At 45.1% G+C, this 17,851-nt stretch overlaps 1 protein-coding gene across 1 annotated transcript in view; it reads left to right on the top strand.

Moving 5' to 3' along the window:
* The first annotated feature begins 10,180 nt into the window (after positions 1-10,180).
* The window catches only part of SLC25A51 (solute carrier family 25 member 51), a 52,418-nt gene continuing 44,747 nt past the window's right edge, over positions 10,181-17,851 (top strand). Inside the window, exon 1 of the mRNA XM_030192450.1 lies at positions 10,181-10,187. The gene's annotated coding sequence lies outside the window, so the exon portion shown is untranslated. The remainder of the gene's footprint in view (positions 10,188-17,851) is intronic.

Genomic DNA, 17,851 nt, shown 5'->3' with positions numbered 1-17,851 from the left:
GTAACATAGTAGATGACGGCAGAAAAAGACCTGCACGGTCCATCCAGTCTGCCCAACAAGACAACTCATGTGTGCTACTTTTTGTGTATACCCTACTTTGATTTGTACCTATGCTCTTCAGGGCACAGACTGTATAAGTCTGCCCAGCACTATCCCCACCTCCAACCACCAGCCCCACCTCCCAACTACTGGCTCTGGCACAGACCATATAAGTCTGCCCAGCACTATCCCTGTCTCCCACCACCGGCTATGGCACAGACCGTATAAGTCTGCCCAGCATTATTTATATTTATATTTATAAGCTGAAAATCTGACAGAGCTTCACCTTTATTATACACCCTGTACCGGTAACCTATAACAGCTAGTATTACTTTTAAACTATGCCTAATAATTTAAGATTTTGAAAGACATGGTTCATATTTATATGCAACTCAAACATAAACTTGGGGACAGTGGTCTAGACACACATATATTCAAAATATATTCCACTGCAACAGCTTACTTTAAAAACCTGGGCGGAAAAAGCCTCAGAAACAGCTGGGTAGCTTCAACAAACAGTTTATGCTACCTCCTTTTAATTATTGGTTTGAAAACCCTCCCAGTATCTCTTTTTCAATTTATTAAGGGGGGTCTTTCACAAAGGTGCACTAGTGTTTTTAGCATGCGCTGAACACTAGAGACACCCATAAGGCATCTCTAGCGTTTAGCGCACACATATTTAATGCATGCACTACAAATGCTAGCATTCCTTTGTAAAAGGGGCCCTAAATTTGAAACTTGTGCAGCTTATGTATCAAAAATAGTGCTTTCACCAAAAACAGTTCTTATAATCACAAGTACTTAATCTCTTTTCTAAAGAGCAAATAAGCCCACTTAATTTGTGCAACAATCTTAGGGCTCCTTTTATAAAGCAGTGCTAGCAATTAGCAATTGCTGAATGCGAAGAAGCCCACAGGAATTGAGGGGCCCTTTTACTAAAGGGTCGGCACATGGCAACAGGCTTGCTGCGCCAATCTGAAACTTCAGCAGTAGTTCCTATCACCATTTCTGGTGCTACAAAAATATTTTCAATTTTGTAGCTCTGGTGCTTACCCAAGGGTAATTGGGCAGCGCATTGCCAGGTTAGCATGGGATTCCTTACTGCCACCTCAATAGGTAGCAGTAAGTGCTCCCCCACAAAATGGCTGCACAGCAAGTGGTTCACTTACCACACGGGACACGGGCAAAAACAGAAGAAAGCGGACCTCCGCAATGGAAAAACCAAGAAAAGAACACAGCAAAGGTGACAAGATGGATGATGCCAAACAAACTTCTACTGGACTCAGAAAAAAGTTCACAGCAAGAGTTTATTCTTAAAAAACTGGACTCGACACGAGTTGTGTTTCGGCCATTCAGGCCTGCCTCAGGAGTCCCTGTATGGCAAAGTGCTATTGGTTCTCATAAGGAGAGTCTTGTGCAGACACTGGATTACTCTAACAACACCTTAGGAAAATGGAGAAAGAAAACTTCTGAGCTCAAGGGCTCAAGAGAAAAACAAGAAGCAACAATAGCATATCCTATATAATAATTCTCACCTCCAACGTTCGGTCTCTGCCTGGGACCGTGGCTCCATGGTCTGATTCCAGCAGTAGATCAGTGATGTCATCCACATCACACAGCCTCTTCTATTGCTTCTGTTTCTGCTGTACGTGTGGTCCCGCCCTTGAGGGCGGGACCACACGAACAGCCGAAACAGAAGCGAAAGAAGGACCCCCTTCCCCCCGTGTCGTTCATGACCTCCCCTTCCCTCCCCTGTCATTTCAGGACCCCCCTCCCCACCTTCTGCATGTTTTTACCTCCTGCACTGTAGGGACGCCGCTTCACACAGCCCCTTCTTTCTCTTCTGTTTCAGCTGTTCGTGTGGTCCCGCCCTCAAGGGCGGGACCACACGTACAGCAGAAACAGAAGTGATAGAAGAGGCTGTGTGATGCGGATGACGTCACTGATCTACTGCTGGAATCAGACCATGGAGCCACCGTCCCAGGCAGAGACCGAACGTTGGAGGTGAGAATTATTATATAGGATATGCTATTGTTGCTTCTTGTTTTTCTCTTGTATTCTATAAACGACATTGAACCCAAAAGGGGATATAGTGGTATACAAGTGCATTATTGATATTGATCATTACACCCATGTATATAATGCCTGCATCGGGGGCAAATTAATAATGCTCCTAGGGTACACATCACACCTAAAAACATGACTAAGGTCATGTAAACATATGTAGCCCTTTAAGTACCAGAACATAAAATATAAAATTGTATCCAAAATCATATCAAAAGGGGGAAAAAGCAAACTATAGAACAAAAAAGAAGTACTGAGATGAAAAGGGAGAAGCTAAAAAAAAACCTCCATGTGATCATTAAAGAGTTTACCTTAATAGGAATCACTAAATGTTCCAAAGGCTGCCTACAGAGGGCTCCCCAAGCCCAGAGTACACTGTTAGAAAAGAACTGCATAGAAATCAACAAGCCACATAAGTATGTATACAGTAGCAACTACAAGAAAAATCTATAATTAAAAAGCTGATCTAGTGCTGACCTCAGTATTAAAAAGCACTGTATATCAGGGCAAACAATTAAACCAAGGTTCCACATAGGTTTAGTTTACATTTGAGGAATTGCAAGGTTGCTTTGGGCAAAGATGGGGAAATAGATTTGCTTTGCCCAGTGGAACCACCACAAGGCCCTTTTACAAAGTGGTGGTAGAGCTACTGCCACTTTGTCACATGCCAATCTGGCACTACTGCCAGTTCACCATGGAAGCCAGTGGTAGTGCTGCCACCACTGCACGATGGAAATTTTTTTTTCCCGCTGGGGGCTTACCCGGCAGTAACTGATCAGTGTGGGAGCCCCTAAATAGGAGGCAGTAAGGGCCCCCCCCCCCCCCCCGGAAATGGCCACGCGACAAGAATATACTTACCACACAGCCATTTCCTTTTTTCACAAAAAACCCATTGTGGTAAAAGGGGCTTCAGCACGCAGCAAATCCACAGGCCAAGGACACTGCAGGGCCTCTTTTACCGCAGCGTAGTAAAAGGACCCATATGTGCATTCTCTGGATTGGAACAAAATAGTCTTCCAAATGGGTGATAGGCTGTGCACCTTTTTAATGAGGTCTCGGAGAGATCTGTATCCATCTCCGGCTTACATCGCGTGCTTTCTAGGTTAGAGATAGTGAAAGATATGAGGGAAGTTAAACAAGAGTGGGAAGCAGATATAAGGTATAATTTAGGGCACTGGTAAATGTTAAATAATATTAAAGGCACCCCAGGGCTAACAACAAATGCTGGTCTTTGTGAATACTATTTTAGGGGTTCTTTTACTATGCCTCGGTAGGCTCTACGCACATGCAGCATGCGCCCAAATGAGACTACCACCAGGCCAGCACACTCTCTTGGCGGTTATTTCACATTTGGTGTAGGCCCATAACGCATGAATGAATTATTTATTTATTTCCTCATACACGCACCAATTCCAGTGGTAATCAACACTTGGCACACAGTAGCGTGTGAGCCTTTACTGCTAGATCAATGGGTGGTGTTAAGGGCTCAGGCCAGTTTGGGGCGCACGCTGGTTTCATTTTTACCGCAGGCCCTTTTCCCATCCCATTAAAAAAAAGCCATTTGTTGTAGATGCTGTAAAAACTGGCCTGGCGTGCGCCCAATACACGCGCCTACACTACCACAGGCCACTTTTTACCGCAGCTTAGTAAAAGGGCCCCTTAGAGTATTACATAGACCCTATTTCATAAAAGTACAGCTGTATATATATCAGGGGGTCTGGACTCCTCATTATGCATTAAGGGCCTCTTTTACCAAACCACGCTAGCGATCCTGGCGCAGCAATGCCGACAAAGCCCATTCACTTGACTGAGCTTTGTTGGCACGGTTTGGTAAAAGAAACCCTAAATGTCTTGGGTTGGAAAATACATGTATCATTCTTTCTGGGGATGTCCTAAGATTACATCATTTTGAAGATCTATGGCATGTTACTTAACTTCTGTTTTGGGTTATAGGGTTCAGGGATTACCAGAACAGCTTTTATTGGACAAGTCAGGGACATGTAGAGGGAAGGATAAAGGGGGCACACTTTTATTGCATAAGATGTGTTTAATCACAAAAAAATGTATTTTGCAATCATGGACTATCTCTGAGCCCCCCCCCCCCCCCCCCCAACTTCTGGTTCTAAAGGAATCAAGTACACCAACATATAGTATGGGAGGCTGGAGAAACTCGGGGTTCTCATAAACATAAATTGTTTTTACAGATCTGGGATGCATATTTGCAAACATTGTCACTTAGAGGGCATAGTCTGGTTGTGAATAAATTGTAATTGTAGATGGTTACTGCATTGTCATGGGTTTGCTTTCAGAGGAGGTGGAGGGAGTAAGAGGGAGGAGAGATTTGGATCAGTTTTGTTGATATGGTTATAGTTCTCTGGGAGTGTTGGGAGCCATAAGAGTACAGGTCTCTGATGTTCGTCATTATATGGTGGAGCACAGCAATGTTGTTGGATGGGGGTGTGGGTTGGAAGGAAAAGAGCTATAGATCATTTAAGTTGTTTGTCAGTGTTAAACTGTTGTTTAAAATGTAAATGTTTCTTTTGAAGAATTCTGGCACACCTTGTTTGTTGATCAAAATATAATAAAGTTATTTGATATTGAATGCCAGTACTGTTAAATTATTCTTAATGGGGTCCTTTTAAAAAAGGCACACTAGCATTTTTAGCGCGTGCTAAAAATGCTAGTGCACCTTTCTAAAACACCCCCAGTATTTGCTATTATTATTGGCCTTGTAGGTTTTAGAATGTGTTGTTTTTTTACTTTTACTTTATTTTCTTTTTTGTGTTATTAATTTGTATATTCACCTTTTTTGTTCTTCTTCCTTTTTTTGCTGTAATTCACTTTGGACATAGTGAGATAAAGTGAAATATTAAATCATGAAATTAAACTAAATTAAAAACCAAGGCCTATGTAGCCGACAGCACTTTTGCTTTCTGTCACCATATCAAAACTAGAACAGATATGTGACGTGGAAGGGCATTTTTGATAGAATGTCTAAATCCGAATTTGGACGTCCTAACAAAAACGTCCAAAATCGGGTAGGCATAATGGAAAGATAGTATAGACATCCTTAGACATTCCAAAATTGCAGTGTAAAACGACTAAATCAGAAATGTCCAAAGTAAAGTAAAAAGGACGTCTTTCCAGCACAACCGCCGAAGAACGTCTATAAGGCAAATATCGCCAGCTACAAATATCCACTGTACTTGCAGGACATCCAGGTACTGGAAATGTAAGGAACGTTCATATTTTGCATTGTATATATGAAGACGTTCGCATACTTGATAATCATCCATATAAGGCTCCGCACTTGTGAAGACGTCCATGCACTTGATGGCCGTCCACGTGATGACCATCCATATATGGGCTAGACGTCCATATATGGAGCTGTGTATGTAACCACGTTCATATGTGTTGGGCGTCCATATAAGGCAATGCACGTTATAGAATGTTTATTCACTGAGAAACATGGCACTGCGAAGAGAGCCCAATTTCAGTATGGCAGAAAGCATGTGCCTAGTGCAGCTTTGCCTGAGGCACAGATGGTGCCTCTTCATGCATCACCACCATCTGCCTCCAAGGACCATCTCCATTAGAGCATGGACTCTAATAAGGGACACTTTGGAAAGATAACTGTTTGGGAATGCCTCCCCCCCCAGCACTGGGCATGGGCTATCAGGTCTCTCTCCTGTAGCACCACATATAAGAGTTCCCTCAGCAATGTAAGCACTAACTGTAGTCTGCATTCAAGTGTAATCAGTGATTATGTGCACATGCACATCCATTAATAGAATCAATATACTAGAAAGGAAAACCATTCCCACATCCCTGCAATATTGCATAGAAACAGTACTCTCTGTCCTCATGTCCACCTCAATGACATCACCTGTACCAATGTAATGTCCTCCCCCCCCCCCCCCCCCCCATCAGTGTTGTGTGTCTCTCCAATTTGGCTTCCAAAGGAATTTGTGTTGTGAAAGCAAGAAGGGCCATCCCCTGACTCCTGGTGTTCAAACTTGTATCTTGCAGAAGATTTGGGATACGTAGTGACCTGGAATCCCTAAGGCGGAGATTCCGCCACATACGTTGGGAAAGCCCTGAAATTATTAGGAGTGTGTGACAGCGCCTCAGGGCATGACATAAGTATTATAAACAGAGCACCTGTAGTCATTTGTAAATGCATTTATTTAATAATGCAAATTTCATGTACAAAATCAGTTTCCATGTGGCTAATAGACAAAAAGTAAGTCATAACACCTCTGTCCCAGATCAAAGCCTGAGGTTGCAGCTACCCTCCCATGAGTGTGGCTGCAACTTCCAACTAACCTCCTCTGAGATGAATGAGATGACATGCAAAGGAATGGGTGACATTGCAACAGCTATGGCAGGGAAGGGTGCCTCACTTCTGTATCCCCCTTTCTGGGGTGGATAATGTTTCATGGTATTCCTGCCTGAGGTCCTGCTATTAGTGGATGTCATAGCATGATTTTAAAGTAATTTAAATAAATAGCGCTCCCCCCCCCCCCCCCCACACACACACACAAAAACTGGTCATCCAACCATAGTCACAACTCAAAATGCTAACATACTGCTGAGGAATGAGTGTGCCCTGCCAACAATCCTGTGTACTCCTTGTCAGACCAGCTTCCAGGGTTCCCTGTCATTTCATCTCATGCATCTCCCACTCCAGGCCTATACCCCAGGGCACTAACCACACCTTTCCCCACACCCTACTGATGCCAGCCAGCTCCTGCACTATGCAAGCCATGTTTGATGTGATGATCTCAAGGATAAACCTTTTACACACACAGGGTGGCAGGAGCAGCACCAACTGGAGGACGAGCAGGAGGAGGCAGCAGTCACCCCAGCAGGAAGGGAGGAGGAGGCGGAGGCAGAAGAGGAGGAGGAGGAGGCATAGGAAGAGAAGGAGAAGGCAGAAGAAGAGGAGGCGGCAGTGGAAAGGCACCAGTGTGTGGTAATGGAGCTAGGGGAATGGGAGGTGTCCCAGACCCCTGCCAGGATATGCCAGAGGAGGCAGCTGCTGCACATTGCAACCCAATTGCTGGGCCACAATGTGCAGCTCGAGGATTACCGGCGCCTGAAATTGGAGCTGCAAAGGGAAGGAGTACAGGCCCAATGGGAAGCAGTACAGCAGCTCTAATGACTGGAGCAGAGCATCGAGGGCCTACGTCATGACTTCCAAGTGCACACTAGAGCCCTGATGCAGCAACAAGTGCCGTCTCCTTCGACCAGTGCACAGCAACCACCAGCAAAGCAGAGGAGGTTGAGATCCTCAGGCCCCCAGCCACTGGTCCAGCAGCACACAAGAGACCAGCAGCCACCACACCAACTCCCCTTCTGGGTCCTGTGCCCAAGTTGCAGGGCAAAACACAGACCACAAGGTGGCCGGACTTCCAGAGGGCAGCCAAGGCAGCAGACTGCCTTGTTGACACAGAGGACAGTGGGACCTCATCAGGGGAGGACTCTCAACAGAGTTCCCCAGCAGCACCAACAGCTAGACTGCCACCAGCTGCTCAGGAATACGGTGGGAGGGGTAGGAGGCAACGGGGACGGGGCCAGGGGAAGGGGCGGGGAAAGTAGACAAGAATGTATTTGATGGGACATGCTGGGGGGTGGGGGAGTATGGACATGGTAGGGGTAGGGGTGGGGGTGTGCTGGGAGGTGGGAGGAAGGAGTGTGAGGGTTGGAGGGAGAGGAATATGCACAGAGTGGGTGATGGTGGTGGGAGGGTGTGGTGGTGGTGTGTAACTAGTATGTGATTGCGATAAATGTTTGCTTACTGTCACAAAAAACTTGTCTCGATGAGTCTTTGCCTGGCTCGGACACCCAGCTGGTGGGCACTGCTCTGCTCTGTGGCCGGGAGGTGGAGGGGTTTCCTCATCATCTTGATCTGGGGCCTGCTGCTCTGGCTGCTATGGCTCCTCTGGGAGGGCCTGTCCTCTGCGCAGGGCCAAATTATGTAGCATGCAGCAGGCCACCTTTTGGGGGCTGTTCAGGAGCTACCCTCCAGAATGATCTAGACATCAGAACCTGTTTTTCAGTAGTCTAAAGGTGCGCTCTATGATGCCAAATGTGGTCCGATGTCTGCTGTTGTAGTTCTCCTCTGGCCCTGTTTGTGGTGCATTAGGGGGTTCATGAGCCAACCCCGCTGTGGGTAGCCTCTGTCACCTTTGGGGAGAAGCAGGATGAGAAATATGTGTTTGTATTGTTTGGAGTGGGTACCTTGTGGAGGTGGAGTGGGAATAGTGGGTTGTGGAGTGACCTGGAGGAAGACAGTGCTGAAGGTTGCCTGGTGGAGGAGGTATAGTTTTGGCTGATCCATGTTGCCCTTACCTAGGAGCCATCTGCCGGTGATCTCCCCTCAGTCAAACCTGCGGAAGAATCCTGAGTGCTGTAATATGTAGGCGTCATGGGTTGAACACGTCTACAATCTCCCCCTGGGCATCACACACAACTTGTATATTAATAGAATGGAATGCTTTCCTACAGGTGGCCTCTCGTGCCTGGGGGGGGGGGGTGGTTCTGAGTGCAACATGTGTGCAGTCAATGACACCTATGACCGAGGGAAACTGAGCTACGGCGTAGAAGTGAGCCATGTTGTTCTGCAGGGCCTGGGATGGGGTGGGGAAGGTGATGTTCTCTGAGGTGTGAGTAAGAAAGGCATCAAGGAACTGGGTGAGGCAGTTAGAAATGGCAGGCTGGGTGAGGCCCGTGTTCACAGCTAGCACAGACTGGAAACTCCCAGTGGCCAAAAAAGAGAGAGAAGCGATGATCTTGATGTGCACAGGGATGGGATTGCTCCTACGGGTCCTGGCCTGCAGGAGGGGTTGGAGCTGCTCACAAAGGTGCTAAATGGCAGCCCTGTCAAAGCGGTACCTAGTGAGACACTGCAGGTCAGTAAGGTCTAGGAAACTGCTATGGGGCCTGAAAACTCTGGGGTGTGAGTATCTCCTGTGGCACCTCTCCTCTTCCTCCAACATGTGAGCCACCTGTGATTTCAGTGCCTCCATTTCCCCACACTATAGGTGCAACGTAATGACACCAGTGCTCACCTCTCCCTACCAACCTGGTGAAACCCACCACCAACAAACACAAGCTGACACTCACTCTCCCACCACCGACAAACAATGCAGTCACACACAGCACAGCCAAAAAGCAATCACTCACCCACTCTCCTGCCATACCTTCTAGCCACTCACTCTCCAAGCAGCAACCGAAGGTCTGCACAAACACACACAGAGCAGCAGCAGCACACAGGACAAAGAGAGAAACACAGACAACAAACAGGTAAGGGGATGTAATGAATGAAATATGAACTTGGGGATAGTGAATGGAGAGGGATGGGGAGGGGATGGGGGAGATAGAGGAAGGAGTAGTAGTGGCTGGGGTTGGGGGCTAGAAGGGGTAGGGAAAGCTGAAAAGGTCAAACACAAAAGAGGCAAGTGAGGGTGAAAACATTCAGACTAGGGCACAAGACAAAGGTAACAGGGCACTGAACAACTCTCAACATTCTCTCAAAACAACTATTCTTCCACTCTTCCACTCTCCAACTCCACAAAATCGCTAATGCATCTAAAGACAACTTACCTCTTACCCTAGACGCTTTTATATCAGGTCTAACTATGGATGTCCACATTCCCGCCAATGTGAAAACATTTTGCTATCTGTTATACACTGGAGACATCCATTTCGTAACGCCGCCCAAAAACGCTTATGGAGACATCTATACTTGGATGTCCTTGTGATTAGAACATATTTTCGTCTCTGTTTTGATTATTGGCTTTGGACGTCTTTCTTTTACAAAGACGTCCATGTGCCTTTTATGTCACTTTTTGAACGTTCTTCTCTTTCGAAAATGAGCCCAAGAGTAACACAGACCATACCACATTGCATTTATTATAAAGTTGTGCTATTCCACTCCAGCCACTATAGATAGAAGCCTCCCATAATACATATGTGGAGTCATTAGGAAAAGAGATATAAAGGTGTCTGTTCAGATACCAAGTTTATCTTTGTCCCTCCAGAAGAGGTGCTGTGTAAGAACTTCCAGAGAGGAAGAGAACGTCACTGGTGAGTATTTTGCTGGCTGGAAAATTGCTTTTAGAACTTGGGAAACGGTAGACTTTTAGAGTTAAATATGTACTCTCGGTTGTCTCTGGATTCCAAGATGGCGCTTTGACCGGACGCACCTGTGTTAGCTGCTGAGGTGACTCCGTTGTTCTTTTGCTGGTTTCGCTGCTTCTGTGGCCTCCTTGATGGGGAAACGGAGGGGGAAAGTTAAGGAGCGTTCCTCGGCTCCTGAGACGTCCTCGGCGTTACGGCAGACGACTCTCCAGTTTCCAAAGCAGCTACCGGGACCTCGGGGAGCTTCGACCCCCTCTGCCGCTCTCGACGCATCGGCGTCGATTGAGAGCGCCAATGGGGCTTCCCTGAGCCCTGTAGAGCGCATTGCTCCGCCTCAACCCAGAAGGGAATTGCTGGCAGCCCAAGCAGGGACGGAGAATGAAGGCGTTCAGCCCAACCTGCTCGAGGGAAGGTCTGCAGCGATAGAATATGAACCCCAACCGAAAGAAGCACTTTTTCAATCAGCTTTACAGGTACTTCCTTTAGAAATTGTTTCTAAACTATCTCAAGTTGGTGCTCAAATTCAACCCTCTCCTGGAATTTCTGGCGTGGTTAGACCTGCAATTGTGACATTAGAGTCACTATGGGACATGGTACATAATATTCAAATCTCTATGCAACCTACATTAAAAGAGAACACTGATAATATAAGAATTATTTCTGAAGCTGCGCTACTCCAAGCACAGGTATCTGCACAGCAGGCCTCGAAATTGGAAAATCTGAATACTAAATTACAAGAGATGGGAACTTTAGAGACTGTTTTGGTTAAGGATAATACTTTTCTTCATAAACGAACAGAATACCTGGAGAACCAGATTCGGAGACTTAATCTTAGGTTTCTAAATTTCCCCAAGTCTCCTCTAATTTCACTTGTTGAAATGGTCAAGAAATATATGGTGGACATTCTTGGAATGGACAAGGATTCGTTGCCCCCCATAACACGGGCCTACTACATCTGGAACCCACAAGGGGGTGATGGAAACCTCCCAGTGGTAGGGGATGGAATGAATTTAACTTCATTCCTCGAGAGCTCACTGGAGATTATTACCCAGAGGTCTACTATGCTTGTTACTTTTGTCTTGGAGCCTGACCGCAATGCAATATTAAGACTTTCCTTAAGACATTTAGAAAACTTGTTTATGGGCTCAAAGGTTCGTGTTTTTCCTGACCTCTCAAGGCCTACTCAAGCTAGACGCAGGGCCTTTTTGGAACTGCGTCCTAGAGCGTTGGCACTGGGAATAAATTTTGTTTTACGATTTCCTTGTATATGTAATTTAATGCTTGAGGGCAAACAGTTTCAATTTGTTGACCCTAAACAGTTAAAAGAATTTCTTGATGCTAGAGTAGATATGAATGTTGTATGCCCTCCATAAAATAGCAGGCTGGGATCAGTAACCCCGAGGTAGCAACTGGTGGGGATTATTTCTTTCTTATTGCTTTTGTTATTTATATTTCTTGATTCTTGGAACCAATGTTTCTTAATTTGTGGACGAAAAGGCCTTAAATGATATTCCCTTTTTTTATTTCCTGTTGTTAATGCCTATTGCATATTCATAATTTGTAGTGAAATAATGACTTATACTAATAAATAAAATAATAAAAAAAAAATATGTACTCTCAGTAGGCCCAATATTCAGACTGCGGGAGTTAGCCGGGCTGCCTCCCACAGTCAGCACTGAGCTCAGATATTCAATGCCAGGCCGTTTTCAGTGACTGGCATTGAATATCTGATTTATTTTTGGCCAAACATAATCAGCCATGACAATGTGCAGCGCTGGCCGGTTAAGTTTAACCGGCCTATTTTGGGGAAATATTTGGATTATCTGTATCAAGAGATTTTATTTCACTGGGCTTTTTGGACTATGGTAGCTGGACTGGAATTTTAGAAGGACTGTGATCCATCACAGAAGTTCCATTAGCAGCATTCAGTTGTTCCCTACGTGAACAATCAACGAGATAAGTGTTACATGAAACTTTATTTTTTGTATGAGGGAGCCACAGTTTTCTACTGTTTGAAGATTGTATGTGCAAGCAATATGTATAAATGCCTGTAATGGCATTTTTCATGTGTTAATTCAGGAACAGGAAATGTGCCGTGATGGTCCCTTCAGTTCAGACCTTGGCCAAGGTGGTTGTAATTGCATGAACTGAACACATTTACACACTATATAAATGTATTATTTATTTATTTAGTTATTTATATGTAATTATTACAATTCTATACCATTAATCATCTATTAGGCATTGAGTGCAAGGTTTTGTTTGAATTATTCCCAGAAGTTGATTATTTGGCCTAATTTGGCCACCAAACATAGCCGGCAATGCGCTGAATATTAGCAGATAGCCTGTTATATCACACAATATACTACTACTACTACTTGACATTTCTATAGCGCTACTAGGGTTACGCAGCGCTGTACAATTTAACAAAAAAGGGGGGGGGCAGTCCCTGCTCAAAGGAGCTTACAATCTAAAGGACGAAATGACAAGCTGGGGTAGTCTAGATTTCTTGAATAGTGGTTAGGTGCCGAAGGCGACATTGAAGAGATGGGCTTTTAGCAGGGATTTGAAGATGGGCAGGGAAGGGGCCTGGCGTATGGGCTCAGGGAGATTATTCCAAGCATGGGGTGAGGTGAGGCAGAAAGGGCGGAGCCTGGAGTTGGCGGTGGTGGAGAAGGGTACTGAAAGGAAGGATTTGCCTTGAGAGCGGAGGTTACGGGTAGGAACGTAAGGGGAGATGAGGGTAGAGAGGTAGGGAGGGGCTGCAGATCGAGTGCATTGTAGGTTAGGAGGAGAAGCTTGAACTGTATGCGGTACCTGATCGGAAGCCAATGAAGTGATTTGAGGAGAGGGGAGATGTGAGTATATCGGTCCAGGCGGAAGATAAGACATGCAGCAGAGTTCTGAACGGACTGAAGGGGGGATAGGTGGCAAAGTGGGAGGCCAGTGAGAAGTAGGTTGCAGTAGTCGAGGCGAGAGGTAATGAGAGAGTGGATGAGAGTACGGTTGGTGTGCTCAGAGAGGAAAGGGCGAATTTTGCTAATATTGTAAAGGAAGAAGCGACAGGTCTTGGCTATCTGCTGGATATGCGCAGAGAAGGAGAGGGAGGAGTCGAAGATGACACCAAGGTTGCGGGCAGATGAGACTGGTTATATAACTGGTTATCCGCTAAGCATTAACTGACAATATTCACCAGGAGATAACTGGTGATCTCCTACTGAATATTGCCGGATAGCCGGTTAAATGCCATTTAACTGGCCAGGAGCTGTTACTGGCCAGTTAAATGGTTTTAAAATATTGGGCAGAGTGTATATATTTTAAGTTAATCTGCTTATTTAACAAGACTAGTTTAGGAAACATTTTTTAGCATTTAAAGTCTGTTACAGTTTCATAGGCTAGCATTTAAATGTATTGTTTTAGAGTTTACCATAGCATCATTCTACAGTATAGCTCAGCTAATAGTCAAAAGAAACCTCTGTTTAGAGTTCCCTCCCTCCCATTCCTGGCCTGATCTCTGATTTATAGGCCTTTGAACCAATTAGGAGGCTAGAAGGTTTAATTGGGTTGTCTCTATCAGCCAGTAATTAGCTCTGAGAAATGTGAAGGGGCATTTTCAATATGACGTCTAAGTCTGAATTTGGACGTTTTATAAAAACGTCTAAATTCAGAACAGGAAAGTAGGTCATTTTCAACAAAAAAAAAGTCTATGTTTCCCTTCTGGAAATACTGTTTGGAAAAACGTTTTGTGATTTGGATGTTTTATTTTTTGGTCCATTTTCAAACAAAAAACATCCAAATGCAAAACGTCCAAAATAGAGGAGGAATGGCTTAATGATTAGTGCAGCAAGCTTTGATCCTGGCAACATGGATTTGATTCCCTGTGCAGCTCCATGTGACCTTGGGCAAGTTAAGTGCACAAGGGACATTTTTGGATATGACATCTAAGTCTGAATTTGGACATTTTTATAAAACGTCCAAAATCAAAACAGGAAAGAAGGTCATTTTCTACAAAAAAAAAAGTCTCTCTTTTCCTTTTGAAAATACTGTGTGGAAAAACGTTTTGTGATTTGGACATTTTAATTTTTGGTCCATTTTCAAACAAAAAATGTCCAAATGCAAAACATACAAAATACACAAGAAAATCCACAATAGAGTGAAACCATTCACATGTTCTAAGTGTGGTAAAAGCTTTGGTTATAATGTAAATCTGAAAGTGAATCAAAGAGTTCACAAAGGAGAGAAACCATTTGCATGTATACAGTATGGTAAAGGGTTTGGTCAGAAGGTAAACCTCACAATGCACCAGAGAATACACACAGGAGTGAAACCATTTACATGTCCTGAGTGTGGTAAAAGCTTTGGTTTGAAAGAAACCCTCCTCACACGGCATCAAAGAATCCACACAGGGATGAAACTATTTACATGCACTGAGGAGGCAAAAGCTTCAGTTGCTATGAAGTATGGAAAAATAGCACTCTGGTATTTAGATATATGTAATGAGACCTCCTTTTTATCTATAGATCTGAATTCAAAGCCCAAATCTACTTTATAAACAATAGACACAAGGCTCAGATGTTATATAAAAAATAGAAAGCTTGGCATCAGGTAGAATAGTGGAAAAGTGACATCCCAGGAAAGCAATAGGGCATCCTTGGGGGCGCTGCAGTGGACTTTATAAAATGCTCCCAGGCATAGGAGCCAACTTTTCAAAATGATTGTGGGTGCTGAATTTTGTTTTTACAGGTGGTGCATTCCCCCTCCCCCTCTCCCTCCCTCATCCCCCTCCCTCTCCCCCTGTCCCCCTCCCTCTCCCCCTCACTCTCCCCCTCCCTCTCCTCCCTCCCCCTCCCTCTGAGTTCCAGACCCCCTCCCTCCCTCCGAGTTCCACACCCCTCCCACCGAGTTCCACGCCCCTCCCTCCGAGTTCCACACCCTCCCTCCCTCTCTCCGAGTTCCAGGCCCCCTCCCTCCGAGTTCCAGCCCCCCCTCCCTCCCTCCGAGTTCCGAATTTTAAAATTCATCTTACCTGCTCAGGGTCCCGGCGGCAGCAGTGAAAGGCATGCAGGCGCGGCACTTCAGCCTTCCCTTTTCTCTCTCAGCTCTGGTTCCGCCCTTGCAGAAACAGGAAATGAGGGCGGGTTCAGAGCTGAGAGAGAGAAAAGGCTGAAGCACCGAGCCTGCACGCCTTTCACTGCTGCCACCGAGACCCCGAAGTAAGATGACTTTTAAAATTCTGGGCGGCCCTCAGGAAGGCGAAGGGAACTTCCAGTTCTGGCGGGTGAAATATTGGGGGTGCTCGAGCACCCACAGCACCCACAGAGTCGGTGCCTATGCTCCCAGGTACACATCTCACCATTGCTCCCTTACCTTGTCTGCTGAGCCCCCCAAAACCCACCCAAAACCCACTACCCCAACTGTACACCACTACCATAGCTCTTACAGGTGAAGGGAGCACAAATATGTGGGTACAGTGGGTTTCTGGTGGGTTTTGGAGGGCTCACAGGTTCTTACACAAGTGTAAAAAGTAGGGGGAGGTAGAAGCCTGGGTCCACCTGCCTGCAGTGCACTGCACCACTACTAGACTATTCCAGGGACCTGCATGCTATTCTAATGGACCTGAGCATAACATCTGAGGCTGGTATAGAGACTGGCAAGTAATATTTTTAATCACATTTTTGGGGGGGTGGGATAGTGACCACTGGGGGAGTAAGGGGAGGTGATCCTTGATTCCCTCCATTGGTAATCTGGTCATTTGGGACACCTTTTGTGTGGAGTGGAGGAGTAGCTTAGTGGTTAGTGCAATGGACTTTGATCCTGGGGTAGTGGATATATTCTTTATAAAAACAGGTCTAGCTCAAAACGTCTAAGTTTTAGTCCTGGACGTTTTTTTTTTTTTTTGTTCCATTATGGCTGAAAAATGTCTAAGTCCTAGGAACACCCAAGTTCCACCCGAAAACACGCCCTTGGCACGCCCCCTTGAGATTTGGACATACTTCTGATGGACTTCAGAGAAAAATGTCTAAAAATAGGTTTTGAAAATACTGATTTGGACATTTTTTGAGAAAAACGTCCAAATGCAGACTTAAGTCACTTTTTGGATGTTTTTCTCTTTTGAAAATGAGCCTGATAGTCTACTTAGGTCTAAAAAAAGGGGAGCCTACAAATAAAAATAATAATATAAAAAAAAATAAAACCTAAATGTTAGTATAGCCTAGCATATAACTAGCAATCTTAGGGGACTTCAGTTTACATACTTTTGCTCCATTAGCAACTTAATTAATGAAGCACCAATAATAAGACACAGGCAACAGTCCAGCAGCGAGATGGGGGCTCTCCAGTCTTTTGCACATGAGTCACATGTTTGATTATCTCCTAATTAGTGACAGGTCATATATATGTACTTGGTCGGTGCAAACAGCTCTTAGCACGCAGGAAACAGGTCCCATCTCTGGAGGCTAGAGTAGCAGACTTGGAGTTGAAGAGGCATATACAACGGAATATAGAGGAGGCCTACAGTAGAGAAGCACCATCTCTAGTCTGACAACCTTTGGCCGTGGAAGAGAAAGGTTACCTGAAGGGAAAGAGTTACTTTATAGAGGCAGGAATTAATCCTTTAGCCAGGACCTGCCCTCTAGGGGACTCAATATCTTCTCACACTGAGGATGTGTCTCCAGGGGCTCCTGCACAGGAGGGAAGAGATAGGATGGCCATTTTAGTTGGAGATTCAATCATTAGGCATGTAGATAGCTGAGTGGCTGGTGGATGTGAGGATTGCTTGGTCACTTGCCTATCTAGTGCAAAGGTTGCAGACCTCAAAGATTTTAGACAGTGCTGGGGAACAGACAGTTGTCTTGGTATATGTGGATACCATTGACATAGGAAAATGTGGAAGGCAGGTTCTGGAAGCCAAATTTAGGCTGTTAGGTAGAAAGCTAAAATCCAGAACCTCTAGTATTTTAAAAAATGTTCCTCGTTCCACATTCAGGATCCAAGAGACAGGCAGAGCTTCAGAATTTCAATGTGCAGATGAGACAATGGTGCAGGGAGAAGGGTTTTAGATTTGTTAGGAACTGGGCATCATTCTGGGGAAGTCTATGCTGGAAAAAAATAAAATCCCCAAAGGCAATTAGAAAAACAGAAAAAGTAAAAGATAGCTCAACAAAGCCACAGTTACTGGCAATAGGAGAACATCGTCATAATAATATTTTTTATTACATTTGTACCCCGTGCTTTCCCACTCATGGCAGGCTCAATGTGGCTTACATGAGGCAATGGAGGGTTAAGTGACTTGCCCAGAGTCACAAGGAGCTGCCTGTGCCGGGAATCAAACTCAGTTCCTCAGTTCCCAAGTCCACCACCCTAACCACTAGGCCACTCCTCCACTCACTAATATCACTAATAGACTAACGCCCTACTGAGGTCAGCTCTGCTTCAATTTCAGGAATATGGCCACATGATGGATTTCTAGGTTGGAGTCAATGACCAGGAAAGAAATGGCCCCCAGCCCTACAATAAAAAGAGTACATAAACAGAAAAGCACAGATTTAGCAAAGAAGGTATAACAGCCAAAATAGCACATCATTGCAGTGGTATTGCTAATATA

This window comes from Microcaecilia unicolor, chromosome 2, assembly GCF_901765095.1.
Source record: "Microcaecilia unicolor chromosome 2, aMicUni1.1, whole genome shotgun sequence".
NCBI classification, from domain to species: domain Eukaryota; kingdom Metazoa; phylum Chordata; class Amphibia; order Gymnophiona; family Siphonopidae; genus Microcaecilia; species Microcaecilia unicolor.
The sequence above is the reverse complement of the archived record's forward strand: the minus strand, read 5'-3'. Positions and strand labels throughout refer to the sequence as shown.